General features: G+C 39.9%; 1 protein-coding gene across 1 annotated transcript in view; it reads right to left on the minus strand.

The window, feature by feature from the left end:
* Window positions 1–14,645, minus strand: part of DPP6 (dipeptidyl peptidase like 6) — an 890,123-nt gene that overhangs the window by 465,199 nt on the left and 410,279 nt on the right. The window lies entirely within an intron of this gene.

Below are 14,645 nucleotides of genomic sequence, written 5' to 3' on the forward strand. Positions count from 1 at the left end.
CTGAGTATATGTGTGTATGTGTATATATATACATATATGTCTGTACTCTCACAAGATCCAAAATGTAAACATAAGAGTCACCTGGGGATCTTTAATACTCTCCTAGGGATTTTTAAAGGTCATATGATTTTAAAGGTCATATAAGTTCATACAAGAGTTTAATAAATAAAAAAAGAAGTTGAACATATATCAAAGATGAGAAAAAATGTTGGAGGCAGGGTGGTGAGATTTAGGAGGCAGGCTTTTGTGCGTGTCAGTAGTCAATGTCACTTACTGGGAGTAGAGCTGTACATTTAAAGTGAATGCAAGAAGAAATGTACACAGAGGATGTTTATAAAAAGTTATGAAATAAGTATATGGAAGAATTAAAATAACTTTATAGCTTCATATAACTCCGGATGAAGAAAAGGAAGTGGGAGGAAATGTAAGTGAGCACAGAAATGTGATTATTAACCTGTAGGTGTACTCTCACGAATCTCACAAGGAAGAACTCAAACCAGAAATGACTAAAAGAAGTATTATCTGACAACTGGATGTAGACATGTTAGTATGAGAGAAATATCATTACCATTATTTGTTCTTAATTCAATATATTTTTATTTATTTTTAAATTTTATAACGTCATATTCTGATCATAAGCATATATTTGTACTTGATTTTCGTGCTTGAGCTTGCAGGTCTTCACAAAGCACTAATGCCAAGTTCGACACTTTGATCTTCCCATAGGACCTCAGTTTCCCGTAAAAAGAAAGATGTGAAGCATTTTCTAAAGGGGAAAAATGGTGGGTGAAACAACCCTTCACAAAATACATGGTAAGATAAGCACAGATAACTCAAAATACCTATGCCCGAATAGCAAACACAAGATATGCATACTTTAAGGCAGTGATTTTTCATAATGATGCAAACAACATCTACTCACATACCACATGCTTTTCATTTAAATCTTATTTTTTAAATGTTCCGCATTTAATTTCCCTGTTTGTATTCATTTTGTACAAATCTTAAGTAGAGTTTGTATCTTTTTAATGTGAATACATACACAGAATAAAAAAAGGAATTAAGTTGAAGTTAGAGATAAGAATGATCTCTCCCCCTTAGATGTTGAAAGCCACCAATATAACCCTTACTATGAGAGAGTTTCCATTCCTTCCCGTCAGTGAAGGGGCAGGAGAAGGAGAAGACAACCAATGTGGTCCTCATCTGTTTCATTGGTGCACCTGTGCTGACAGCATCTCTTCTTCCCAAAGCATTACGCCTCGAATGAGTTTCATGTGGCTGATGTTACAACTGACCACAGACTTGGATGGCTGCAAGCATCTGATTTATTCTCCCACGGCTCTGGAGGCCAGCACTGGCAGCACATCACTGGGTCAAAATCAGGTGTTGGCAGGGCTGTGCTCCCCCTGGAGGCTCTAGGCGAGCGGTCTTTCTTTCTTCCACCTTCTGAAGACCCCAGCTTTGCTTGACTTGTGGCTGCAAGCATCTCATCTCTACTCTGTGGTCACATTTTGAGATCTCCTTGTTGGTTCATATCAAATCCCATATCCTCCCTCTTAATAAGGACATTTGATTGAATTCAGGGACCCCTTTGAAAATTCAGCATAACTTCCCTATCTCAAGATCCCTACCTTAATCACTTCTGAGAAGACCCTTCTGGGCTTGTCAGGGAACATTCCTAGTTTATCGGGATTTCAGCCAGTTCTCTGACCTGCCCAGCTAATTTTGAACAATTTACTTTCAGTTTTATAATTTCATCATAGCATAAATTTCTATGTTCCAGAACCTGATCTGGCAACTTGACTTTGATTCTAGAACTGCTCTTTGGTTACTATTGGTCAGAATCTCCCACAAAATCGGGACTACTAGATCAATCAATACTTTGGAATATATGGTCTCTGAAGGAGTCTTGGTGGTAAAGCGGTGAAGTGTCGGGCTGTTAACTGCAAAGTCAGCAGTTCAAAACCACTCCTCAGGAGAAACATGAGGCTTTCTACTCCCATAAAGAGCAATCGTCTTGAAAACTCACAGAGGCAGTTCTACTCTGCCCTGTAGATGTTATTCAGCATCAACTCAATTGCAGACAATTTGGTTTGAGTTTGGAAGATATCCAAAATTCATGAGAAACTTACCAAGAGGCTCTCATCTAAACCAGACAAAACACTAAAGAGTAGACCAGGTTTCCAGGATACAATTTATTCTCTTTTCTGGCTTATATGCAACTGGGTCTTTAAAATAATATTCGTGATATAGCAATACTTTTTAAAAAGTGCTCCTTTATGGATAAATAGGTATATACAATCGCCTTAGCTTACAGTATTAATGCAAGCATGAATAATAAACACCTCGCTCCATCCTTCAGATAAATGGCTCTTTAGTGTAAGGATTCAATAAATAAGCAAGATATATCTCACGATCCTTCTAGAATTAATGATGGGAGGTCAGTAGAGAGACTGTTAAAATGCTCCTGGGGAGCCACTTTTCAGCACTCTGTAAGTCTCCAACTAACTCTAAGGTTGGCACTAGTGTAAACCAATCCTTTCTTTTATGGGAACCTGTCAGAACTTCCTCTTTACAGATTTGTTTCCATTTAAAGAAGGACTCAACCTCAATGTTCAAATTCAAAATAGGTGGACCAAGTACTAAAGCATTTCATAAATCATGTACTTGCCCACTGTGGCAGACCCCATAGGCAGCCTCCCTGAGTTTCCATTGCTCTTTTCATTCTTCCGACTCAGCAGAGACTGACATCCACAAATGAGGCTTAGATGGGAAAGCTGCTTTCCCAACAACTCTGATGGCTGAGGGTAGCCATGCAATATACTTTGAGCAAATAAGTTGTCTCCTGGCCAAAGTCAGGGGAATATGTGAGAGAAGCGATGTGCCTGTCTCTTAATATGCACACACACACACACACAGGATACACACAAATAGCATATCACATTGTTTCACAACATTTTCAAGTATGGCTTGTGCTTGCAGGAATGGGAATTCCCAAAGAACAATGGGAATTCCACAGAACACTTCACTGTGCTCTGTGAAACTTGTACATGGATCACGAGGCAGTGGTGTGAATGAAACAAGGGAATACCATATGGTTTTATATCAGAAAAGGTGTATATCGGGGTTGTATCCTCTCACCATATTTAATCTGTATACGGAGAAAATAATGAGAGACGCTGGATTATATGAAGAAGAATATGGCATCAAGGTTGGAGGAATCCTTGTCAACAACTGAGATGTGTACACAGCACAAGTTTCCTTGGTGAGTGTGAGGTGGGCTTGAAGCACTTGGCCATGAACATCAAGGATTGCGATCTTCACTATGGAGTACAACTCAATGTCAGCAAAAGGGAAATCGGTACAACTGGACTAATAGGAAACATCATGATAAATGGAGAAAAGATTGAAGTTGACAAAAGATTTTGTTTTGCTTGAACCCAATCAATGCTCATGGAAGCAGTAGTCCAGAGATTAAATGATGTGTTGCAGTGGGTAAATTTGCTGCACAAGACCTCGTTAGGGTGTTGAAAAACATGGCTATTATTTTGAGGACTAAGGTGTCCCTGACCCAAGCTATGATATTTTCAACTATCTCATAGGCATGTAAAATTTGGACATTGATTAAGAAAGATCTAAGGAGAATCAGCACATGTGGATTATGCCAGCAAAGAATATTGCATGGACAATGGGCAAAAGGACAAAGAAGTCTGTCTTTGTGCTCCTGAGAGGCAAGGATGGCGCGACATCACCTCACGTGCTTTGGACACGTTATCAGGAGACACGAGACCTTGGTGATGTTTTTGTAAAGTAGAAGGGCGGTGAAAAAGAGGAAGACCCTTGATTGTCAGTGGATTGTCATGGTGGCTGCGACAACGGGCTCAAACTTAGGGACAGTTGTTGGAATGGCACTGGACCCGAGGAGGGTGTTTTGTTCTGTTGTGCTTAAGGTCACTCTGGGTCAAAAGTGGTTCAATGGCACCTAACATTAGAGAACCACAGGCTTCTGTCACTAGCATCCAGACGAAATTTGAGAATTCACCCAGGATGCTCCCTGTCTGGAGCTATGGCCACCTTTTCAACATGCTGAGGAAGGCACCAGAGAGATGCTAATAGCCTCCCCCAGGACAATATTATTGAATAAGTGGATCATCCAGGGATTGGGCCACCTAATTTTCCTGTTACGTGACACATGTAACACCTGTGGTGCGAACATTTAGCCAGGTATCCTGTTTTCTGCATACAAAGTAAGTTATGCATTATAACTTATGGACATTAGATAATTTCTCAAGTCAAATCCATGGGTTCCCCCAGATTCAGGAACTTCCTAAAACTATACCTGTATTTATACGTCCTTTCTGACCCCTACATGAAAAATATGACTGATAGTTTTCCATACATTTTTAAAATGGTTATAAAGTATCACCTATTATTGGCAGCAGGAGTTATTAGAGTAAAGCTTCATTTCTAGGGCCAGGCTCCCAGCCTATTCCTTCAGACTTATCCCTTGATACACTTGAACTTGCCCTCCACAGTTCAAGTCCAGACTTTCTTATTCACCCAGTCTCTTAAGACATCTTATGATCTTCCCCCTTGGGTTCCTTCCATTCCACGTATGAATTAGTTTGGATCTGTCTTTCAAAGCTCTAATTCCTTTCACAAGGGTTTCCCACCCTCCCTGACCTCTCTACTATCTTGACTGCCCTACCATAATAAATAGCATCTGCAACACTCACAGCGCTCAGTCTCATCAGTGTTAGCGAGTCAGCTTTACTCAGATACAGCAGCAGCAGCAGCAGCAAAAAACAAAAACAATACATTGTTTCATGACCAGACTAGATGTCACTCACCCCAGCCAGCTGTAAGCTAGGTGTGAACAAAGCAAATAATCTCAGAAAGGTAACCACGAGCATACAAGTGAAACAGAACAGTTTCTGACTGCCAGACACTTGAGTCACCATGACTGATAGTAGATAGAATAAGATGATATTGGATCTGGAGGATGTGTTTACTAAAGGAAGGGGACTGGTCTCTCCTGACTACATGTCCAAAGTACATGGAACAAAGTCTTGCCATCCTTGCCTGTAAGGAGTATTCAGGCTATACTTTTTACAAAGCATGGTTCTTTGTTAATTTGTAGTCTAGGGTACTTTCAATATTCCTTGTCACTACTGTAATTCAAATGCATGAATACTTCTTCAGTCTTCCTTTTTCAATGTCCAACTTTCACATCCATACAGGTGATTGGAGAGACCATGGCTCGGGTCAGGCACACCTTAGTCCTCAGAGTGACATCCTTGCTTTTGAACACTTTAAAGAAGGCTTGTGCTGCAGAATTACTCAGTGAAATGGGTAAGTTCATCCCCTGCTTGCTTCTTTCATAAGAACTGATTGTGGATCTAAGCATGAGGAGATCTGTGGCCATTTCAGTCTTGTCTCAGTTTATCATGTTGTTAACTATTAGTCCAGTTTTCTTTACATTGAGTCGTGATCCATACTGAAGATTTCAATCCTTGATCGTTATGAGCAAGTGCTTCAAGTCTTTGAGCAAACAAAGGTTGTGTCACCTGAACATCTCAGATTGTTCATAAGTCTTCCTCCAATCCTGACACCATGCCCTTTTCCGTATAATCCAACTTCTCTTATAATTTGCTCAGCATAGAGATTGAATAAGGATGCTTTTTCTCTAGATGTTTAAAAATGAATCAGGTGTATGAGTTCCTTATTATGTCAGTATGGACAGACTCCAGAAACAAACTCATAGACATGCATATGTGTATATGAAAGATCTTTATATACAAGAGCAATTGAACATTGAGAAAACATCTCAGCCAAGTTCAGATCAAGTCCATAAGTCCCATATTAGCCCATATGTCTGATACCAATCTACAAATCCCTCTTCAGACTCTCAAAACACATGCAATGATGCTGAATACAGGAAGCTCACAGACCAGTACGTGGGAAATCTTGTGGATCCAGTGGCATTGTAAGCATGTCAGTGCTAGCAGGAGTCTCCACGTGGTTCCATCAGCTCTGAAACTGACTGCCTCAGGGTAGCTTCGTGTGTCTTCTCCTCAGAAATGTCTCTCAGGGAGTGAGCAGAAAAGTGTCTCCCACCTCCAGGGAGGAAATATAGGAGTTCCCAGAATTCTCAAGAGAAGGCCAAATCCACACAGAGGTCTCATTGTCTATGACCCAATTGACAGACTGGACTCCACCCCTTCACTCTTAATCCTCTCAAGTCCCAAATTGACACCAGATCATGTTACTACCACACTTGTCATGATAGATGAAAAATACATAAAGTTACTGTTTAATCATTTTGCAATTGATTATGTGGTAGCTTTTGATGAGATAACCCCTCAGAGGCTAAAAGTTGGTGCCAATATAATCTCAAATATAACAATGAACCTTATAAAAATGATACTAAACAAAGAACCAAGCACAAAGTATGACCACTATCTGCCACATTTACAATGTAAATGTAAAACATAAAAACGGGCAGAGTTAGGATTGCAGAAATTAAGTTCCCCTTGAGGGAACAAGTCACTAGGACCCAGGCTATGAGGGTAGTTTGGGGAATATTAGATAAATTCTGAATTTTGATCCAGGGCTGGTTACACAAACATGTCTCATTTTTGAAAAATAAAGAAACAATATATTAGGAATCTGTATGCATATCTATGTATATTATCCTTCAATAGGATGCTTAAAAGCAACTTGTTCCAGATTTTTTTAAAGAAACTACAATACATTTACAAATATTGGACCTATATCAAATAACAATGAAATTTAAATTCCATAAAATAACCTATTTGTTATGTATCTACCCTATGCATTACTGAGTTTTCCATCCTGAAAGTCCGTGCTTCAATGTGACTGTCAAATAGCCACCAAGGTTGTTCCATTGGTTGCCACTTGGAAGTGGTCTGGAGAGTTTCCCATTGGAAGCCAAGTCCATTCTCACTAATGTAAAAATCCATTTACGTCAAATGCCAAGCTCATTTTAATGCAAATGTGACTCCACTTGGGTTTTCATCCTCTCCTCACTAGAAATGCCAGAGGTATAGCTGAACAAGAAGGCAAACATTCTGAGGGGTTTTAGAAGCACATATTTAATATCTGGGGGAGGGCGGGTGGAATGGTAACTTTGGGTCTATTGTTCCAAAGAGAAATTTCGAAAAGAGCACAGACTAGCAAGGGAGAAATGAATGATAAAACAGAAAAGGACACATTCCCATCTGGGTAATCCCTTCAGAACTAAGATCATCTTAAACGATTTTAATTTTATTTCTAACACATACATTGCACAAAACTGATGATAATTAGACTGCATCTAGAACAAGGAGATGCATTGTGGAGACTGATGACCTTGAGGCCTTTCAAGGTCTCTGTCATCAAAAGACCATTCCATCGTGTTTATCGGCTCTTCTACCTGGAGCGGGAAAGGGCACCCATATGTACAAGAACATACCTTCCAGCAGAGACTGAATCCAATTTGTCCCAGAATGCATTTGGGGGGTAGGTAGTAAACAAGCACTATAATCTGAGTTTCAATACATCCGAATAAGAGAGGGGTAACAGCATTTGAAAAATAGGATTTTTAAAAAATGTACAAGCACCCCTGTGTCTTACACCCATTGTATTTTCTTCACTTGATCTTAGCCAAAAGGCCGAGAAGCGATGTATTTTCTTATAAAGGGTAGTTTTTTGGCCACGCTGCATTAAAGCAACTATATTGGTGCTAGTTTTTCCAACATCATGTGCTCACTTTGTATCCTCATGAACCATTCTGTTAAGTTTTATATTATCTCAAACCTTTTCATTGGGCTGCTGTACCCTTAATAGACTACAGTGTAGTACAAGCACAGCTTTAAAATACTTTACTGGCATAAAAGTGCGTGTCCTACAACGTCATCATTTCATCGCATGAAGAAGAGTTGTGCCATCATCATCACAGACAATTTCAAAACATCTCTTTCTTTCTCCTGCTCATTTGTGTTAACTCCTCATTCTTGCCCAGCCTCCCCTACGATGCCCCTGTATTATTAATACAGTTACCACCTTCACAGATTTACCTACCCTGGATTTCAAATACAAAACATCACAAAACACAAACAAAAACCACAAGTGACAAACGAAAAACTGAAAAACAGCTGAACTGAAAAGAAAGCTGAACATATTAAAACTGAAAGAACTCTTAAATGGGCCAAACATAACTTTTATATGCACTGAAAAACTAATATATTCATTTGATGCACTTTATTGTGATAATTAAGTTATTGTGATGGTTTGGAACTGAATTAGCAATATAGCCAAGGGATGCCTGTCCATATTGGGATTTCTTCTTTCTTTTAAAAATAAGCTCACTTTGTTTATATATTTTTGAATAGAAGTTTCATTTTCATATAATTCACATATCATACAATTCAGCAGTTCATTCACATCAAGAAGAGATGTACAATCATCATCACAATCAATTTTAGAACATTTTCTTCACTCTTGAACTCGTTATTAGCGCCTCATTTCCCCCCAGCCCTCCCTATCACACCGCCAAGGAACCATTAATCCTGGTACTGGCTCTATAGATTTTTTAATATATAGAAAACAATCTTTATAAGAAAACAAAACAAAATGAACCACAATGACAGTAACACAGATAAAAACCTAAACGGAATGGAGTGCACAAAATATTAAAAACTAGAACAAATTTAAAGTGTATCAAAAAGAGATTCAAACCAAGTCAATGGATCTGTAAGCGATGCCCGTGGAGACCCAGAGCTGTGGGACAGCACCCAAAGGCTACACGAACCTGTTACTAGGACGACCATTGCTCTGCCCTCCTTTAGGATAAGTTGCCTCTCATCTGGAGTAAGCCACTCTTGCCTGCCCTTAGTGATCTTCTCGTCAACAGGTCCATGTTTCAGTGATCTGTTTAGGCTTTCATACAAGTTCTGCCCCATAACTGCATTTGCTTGTTACTATACTACTCTGAAATGCTCCTTGGGTGCCTTGTCTGTTTATGTTGTCTTCAGAGGGGAACATTTCTACCTTTCCACACGACCCCTTCCCCTAATTTCCTAAGGAGCACTCAGCACATCGCTTTTAGTCCCTAATAAGCCAAAACCAAACTCACTGACATCAAGTTGATGCTGACTCTCAGCGACCTTTTAGCACAGGGTAGAACTAACTGGCCCTGTGAGTTTCTGAGATTATAATTGTTTATGGAGTAGAAAGCCCTTCTTTCTCCCAAGGAGCAGCTGGTTGTTTAGAACCGCACACCTTGGAGATCACAGCCCAACATGTCACCACGGTGTCACCAGAGGTCCTGTAGAATCCCTATGAGAAAATCGAAAGCCTATTGCCATCAAGGTGGATTGTATTTCGTGGTGACTCCGTGTGCTGCAGAGTCTAACTCTTCCACGACAACCCGCGGGCCTTTTCCTCATAGCACTGCTGGATGCATTGGAACCACCAAGTTTTAATCCAGCCAGGTGTAGACTGTTTGGATCGGGGACCCATATCCCCGATAGTGCATCATTAATACGAGCATTTGATCGATAGTTGACACTACTGTTTGATGTTAGAGTGCTTTCCATATCATTGAACTTGAGAGCACTTTGAATGAGTCAGCATGCTGCTCTTACCCACCCCCCTCTCCCCCAGCATTTTGAATTTCCAAACAAAGTCACTGCTAGATGGAGGTGAGTGGATGAAGCTAGCCTAGACTAGGGGGAACAGCAGCTTGATGAATGGCCTGGCAATCCTAAAACAAGACCACAGTTTCTGACCACCACAACCTGGAGAAATAACCATTAGCTGGGAAAGCCCAAGACATCGAATGGTGTAGACAACACTCAATCCCATTTTTTGTTTTAATAGAAATTTCAAGAAAATTCCTTTCTTAAAATTCCCTTCTTCAAAGCTTTTTTCTAGAATTCAGTCATTCATCAAAGCCCACCAGAGGCGGATGCATCTGACTCTTGTTTCCCTGACAACCAGCCCTCAACCCTCAGAGAGGGCAGTTTACAGTGATGACATTCTCCCTTGGTTGTAAAGGGAATGCTGGTGTGACCGCACCTGCTGCACAGGATGGGAATGTGGAAATTGTCTGCGGCGTTTGACAGAATGGCATTACCATGATTTCCAGGGAGACAGAAAGGCTCAAGTCTCTCAGTGAAAGTGGCTGAGTTGAGCACATGGCAGGAATGGTTCTGGACTTGGTTCTTGGGCCTTGCGTTTCTCATCAAAGCCTCTCCCTCACAGGCCTGTTGCTATGAGCAGAAAATTCCAGGCAGTCATCTTACTCCACTTTGAAGTAATGTTTCCAGGTGGCACAAAAGCTTGCACGTGCTTTTATAGGGTGGGGTGGTGGTGGAAGATCGCTGCAGACTATTGGAACATAGCCTTGCTTTCAAAGTCCCCAAGGAACTGTTGGACAACCGCAGAGTCAAGTATTCACTAATGCTTTTCCAGTAGAACTCACAGTTCTGTTCAGAGAAAGACAAAGATAGGAGACACATGCCCCACAGATAGGGAGGGAGATTTGTTTCCTTTATCTTAATTAAAGATGTGTAGCTGTTATAACTTGCAGCTAAGTTAAAACATCCTAATCACAAGACAAAACAGGTCTTTGTCTCTATTAAACCTCCCAAAGCCCTCTTCTCTTGCTTATTTAGATTTCAACATCTTCATGAACACTTTAGTATTTTTCAACAGTTTTATTGATGTATAATTCACATGGTATACAATTGGATAGTTCAATCATATTAATAAGAGTTGAGCAGTCAACACCACAATACATTTTAGAATACTTTTTTCTCTTACTTGTTGTTAGCTTCATATTCCACTCCCCCACTTCCCTTGCCATGCCTGTAAATAATTATTAATCCTGTTGCTGTCACTATAGATTTGTATATCCTGGATTTCATACACAGAAGATCATACAAGCAAAACCATGAAATAAAGGCAACAGAAATGACCATTTAAAATAGAGAAACCTCAAATGAGAAGAAAGCAACAACTATTAAAAACTAAAACAACTTTAACATGCCTCAAAAAGGAGGTCAAATGATAAGGTGTAACTACACTTTAACCTACCTACATCTGCCATAACCTACCTACAGCCCTCTTCCTTCTGATAACAAGGCTAGTCACAGACCTGGGGCCAGAGGGGTTTAACTGGAGTTTTAATCCACATGGAGACCCTACAAATGGGTTGTGGGCTTCCACTGTCATCCATAGCCTTCTGCAAAACTAGGGGATCAGAATTTAGACTCTTATACCAGTCCCTCCTCTGGATTTGGATTTTACAAATCCAACTGACAACCCTTGAATCACACAGACTGCTGGGTTTCTCCATGCGGACTAAGTTGTGCCTCACCTGGATGGCTGTTTGAATGCAAGCCTTCAAGACCCCAGACGCTATTCTTTCTGGTAGCTGGGCAGCCCTCAATTTCTTTATCGCACTTTACTATAGGTGCATATTTTACTATTCTGTGAGATGTCTGCTTTGAATCCTGAGGCCAATGGCCCCAAGTAATTCCAGTGCATTAAAAGAGAGCATTCTAGAAGGATGATGTAGCACCGTATTTTAAAGATTTGCTCCTGAAATTCTTCATCTAGGTGACTTTTATACACTTTGGTATATAAGTGGTCAGATTATACTATGATGGCATAATTAACTTTCTTTTTTACAGCCTCCTTATCATTTGTTTAATAGCTTAACTGAGCAAAATATCACATGCTATAAAGTTCGTGTTTTTAAAATGCACAATTCAGTGGTTTTAGTATATTCAGATTGTGCAGATAGCATCACTATCAAATTCCAGAAAATTTTCATCTCTCCCAACAGGGATCATACCTATTAGAAATGATTTACCATTTCTGTACTGTTTTATGAATTGGAGTAGAATTTTTGCATTTCTTCTGTTAAACACATTCCAAAGAATGTTTTTCTTTTGGATGATCTTCAAATGGAAATCATTTCCTTTTATTAGGAATTAATCTTCTTTTAAGGCCATTCATTGCCAATGTCTGGAAATTCAAATGATTTATTGTATAATTGATCTTGTATCCTGCATTGTTGCTCAACTTTAATAACCCACGAGTCCTAACGTTTTCTAGTAGACTCCTTCGGCTTCGTAATGCATAGGATTGTGCCATCCACAAATAGAGATAGGATGACTTTTTTAATAACTAAATTGGCATTCACTTTCTCTCTCTTGTCTAATTGTTCTGTCTCCAAAGTCTACAATGTTGGATTGCAGTGTTTAAAACGGGCATCCTCACCTTGATCCGTAGGGGGAAAGCATCCAGACGTGCACTTTTGAATATGTCAGCTGTGACTTTTCCCTAATATATCCTTTATGAAACTGAGGAAGATACCTTATACTCCTATTTCACTGAGAGTTTTATAATGGAGATTGTTTGGTTTGTCAAATATTTTTTTCTGCTTATTGAGAGAATCATGTTCGGCTTAAAATACTCTTTCACTATTAATATGGAAGGTTAGAATGATGGTTTCGTATGTTAAATCAACACTTCATTCGTAGGATAAATCCTCTTTCATAATGGAATATAATCTCTCTCTGTACACTCCTGGTGGCATAGCAGGTTATGCTTTTGCTGTCAATACAAGGTTAGCTGTTTGAAACCATCCACTGCTCTGAGAGTGAAAGGAGAGGCTCTCTACACCTGGGACACATGTCTAAGTCATCTAGTGCAGCAGATTTACCTATTGCAATTTGTTGGTTGATGTCTTGTCTGCTCTTTCAGGAGTATTGATTGTGGTTTCAAGCAAGTCAAAACCATTGACAACTTTAATCATTTCTCCATTTATCACGATGTTACCTATTGGTCCAGTTGTGAGGATTTAAGTTGTCATTGCATTGAGTCATAATCCATACTGAAGGTTGTATTCCTTGATCTTCATCAGCAAGGACTTCAATCCTCTCACTCTCAGCTGGCAAAATTGTATCATCGGCATATAGCAGGTCATGCTCTTCTTAAGATAATTCATTTTCTCTGCTGATTTGCTCAGCATACACATTGAATAAGTATGGTGAGAGGATGCAGCTCTGACACACACCTTTCCTGATTTGAACCCATGCAGTGAGCCCCTGTTTTGTTTGCACAAGTGCTTCATGATTATGTATAAGTTCTTCATGAGCACAATGAGGGGTGTGAAATTCTTATTCGTCTGAAGGCTATCCATCTTTGGTCGTTACCTCTGCAGTTGGATGCCTTAGCATGGTCAATAAAACAGAAGGAAACATGATTGTGGTGCTCTCTGGTTTAAACCAAGGTCCATCTAACAGCAATGATATTTCTTGTTCCACATCCTCTTCTGAATTCAGCCTGAGCCTTTTGGGCAGCTCCTTATCAAACATTGTTGGGTTAGCTACAGCAAAATTATTCTCACATGTCCTATTAATGATTTTGTTCTATAATTTGAGCATTTTGTTGGCTCGCCTTTCTTTACAATGGATGCAAATAACTATCTCTTCCTGCAAGTTGAACAAGTAGTTGTCTTACAAATTCCTTGATACAAACCAGTGACTGCTTCCAGGTGCTACTTTGATCACTAAAGTATGCTTGACCCAAGCCACCCCATTTCCAATCAGCTCACACGCATGTGAAAGGTGGACAGTGAAAAAGAAGTCCATGGAGGAATGAATGCATTTGAATTACGGTGCTGTTAAAGAATACGGAAAGTACCATGGACAGCCCAAAGCACAACCATCTCTGTCTTGAAGGAAGAACAGCAAAATGCTCCTTGGAGGCCAGGATGGAAAGTCTTTGCCTCAAGTACTTTGGACATGTTGTCAGGAGAGACCGTTCCCTAGAGAAAGACACCATACTTGGTAGGGGGGCAGTGGAAAAGAGGAAGACCGCTGACTAGGTGTATTGACACAGTGGCAGCAACGATGGGCTCAGCAGAAATACAACTGTCAGGATGGCGTAGGTTTGGAGCATTTGTTGTTCCGTTGTACAGAGGGTCTTTGGGAGTAGAAATGGACTCAATGGCACTTAACACAACAACTTCCCTAAAGATCTGTCTCAGAAACCCACCAGGGCAATTCTAGTCTGCCATGTAACATCACTATGAGTTGGGATCGACTCAATGGCGGTGAGTTTTTTTGTTTGGATTCTAGTTAACTAGTCTTTTGTTGAGGATTATTGAATCTAGGTGTATAAGACATGTCAGCTTTTGATCACATTGTTGACTTTGGGTATCACGTATTGATTTAGGAGATGATGATTTAAGCAGACATCAAAACTTGTCTTTTCTCTTTATAGTTGTCATTTTCTTTCTTTCTTTTACATTGCAATGTATTTACTATTTTTCCTTTCTTCATGCCTAAAACTGTGTGGTCTATCAATTAAGGGCTAGAGCTGTTTGGTTTTGTTTACACAGATGATGAATGAAATGGAGCCAACATTGGTTCGGTGGAACCCTGTTGATGACAATGATGTCTTTCTATTACAACTCACAGGCGAAGGGCCCCTCTTTCCCTAACGCCACCACTCTCTGGATAGGAAATTCTTGAGGTTCATAGTAAATTTTGCTTAAACTTTCTCATAAGCGTCCTCTCCTCTTAACTCCTACAGAACTTTTGATCCACGCAGTAGTACTTGAGCTG

This window comes from Tenrec ecaudatus, chromosome 5, assembly GCF_050624435.1.
Source record: "Tenrec ecaudatus isolate mTenEca1 chromosome 5, mTenEca1.hap1, whole genome shotgun sequence".
Taxonomy (NCBI): Eukaryota; Metazoa; Chordata; class Mammalia; order Afrosoricida; family Tenrecidae; genus Tenrec; species Tenrec ecaudatus.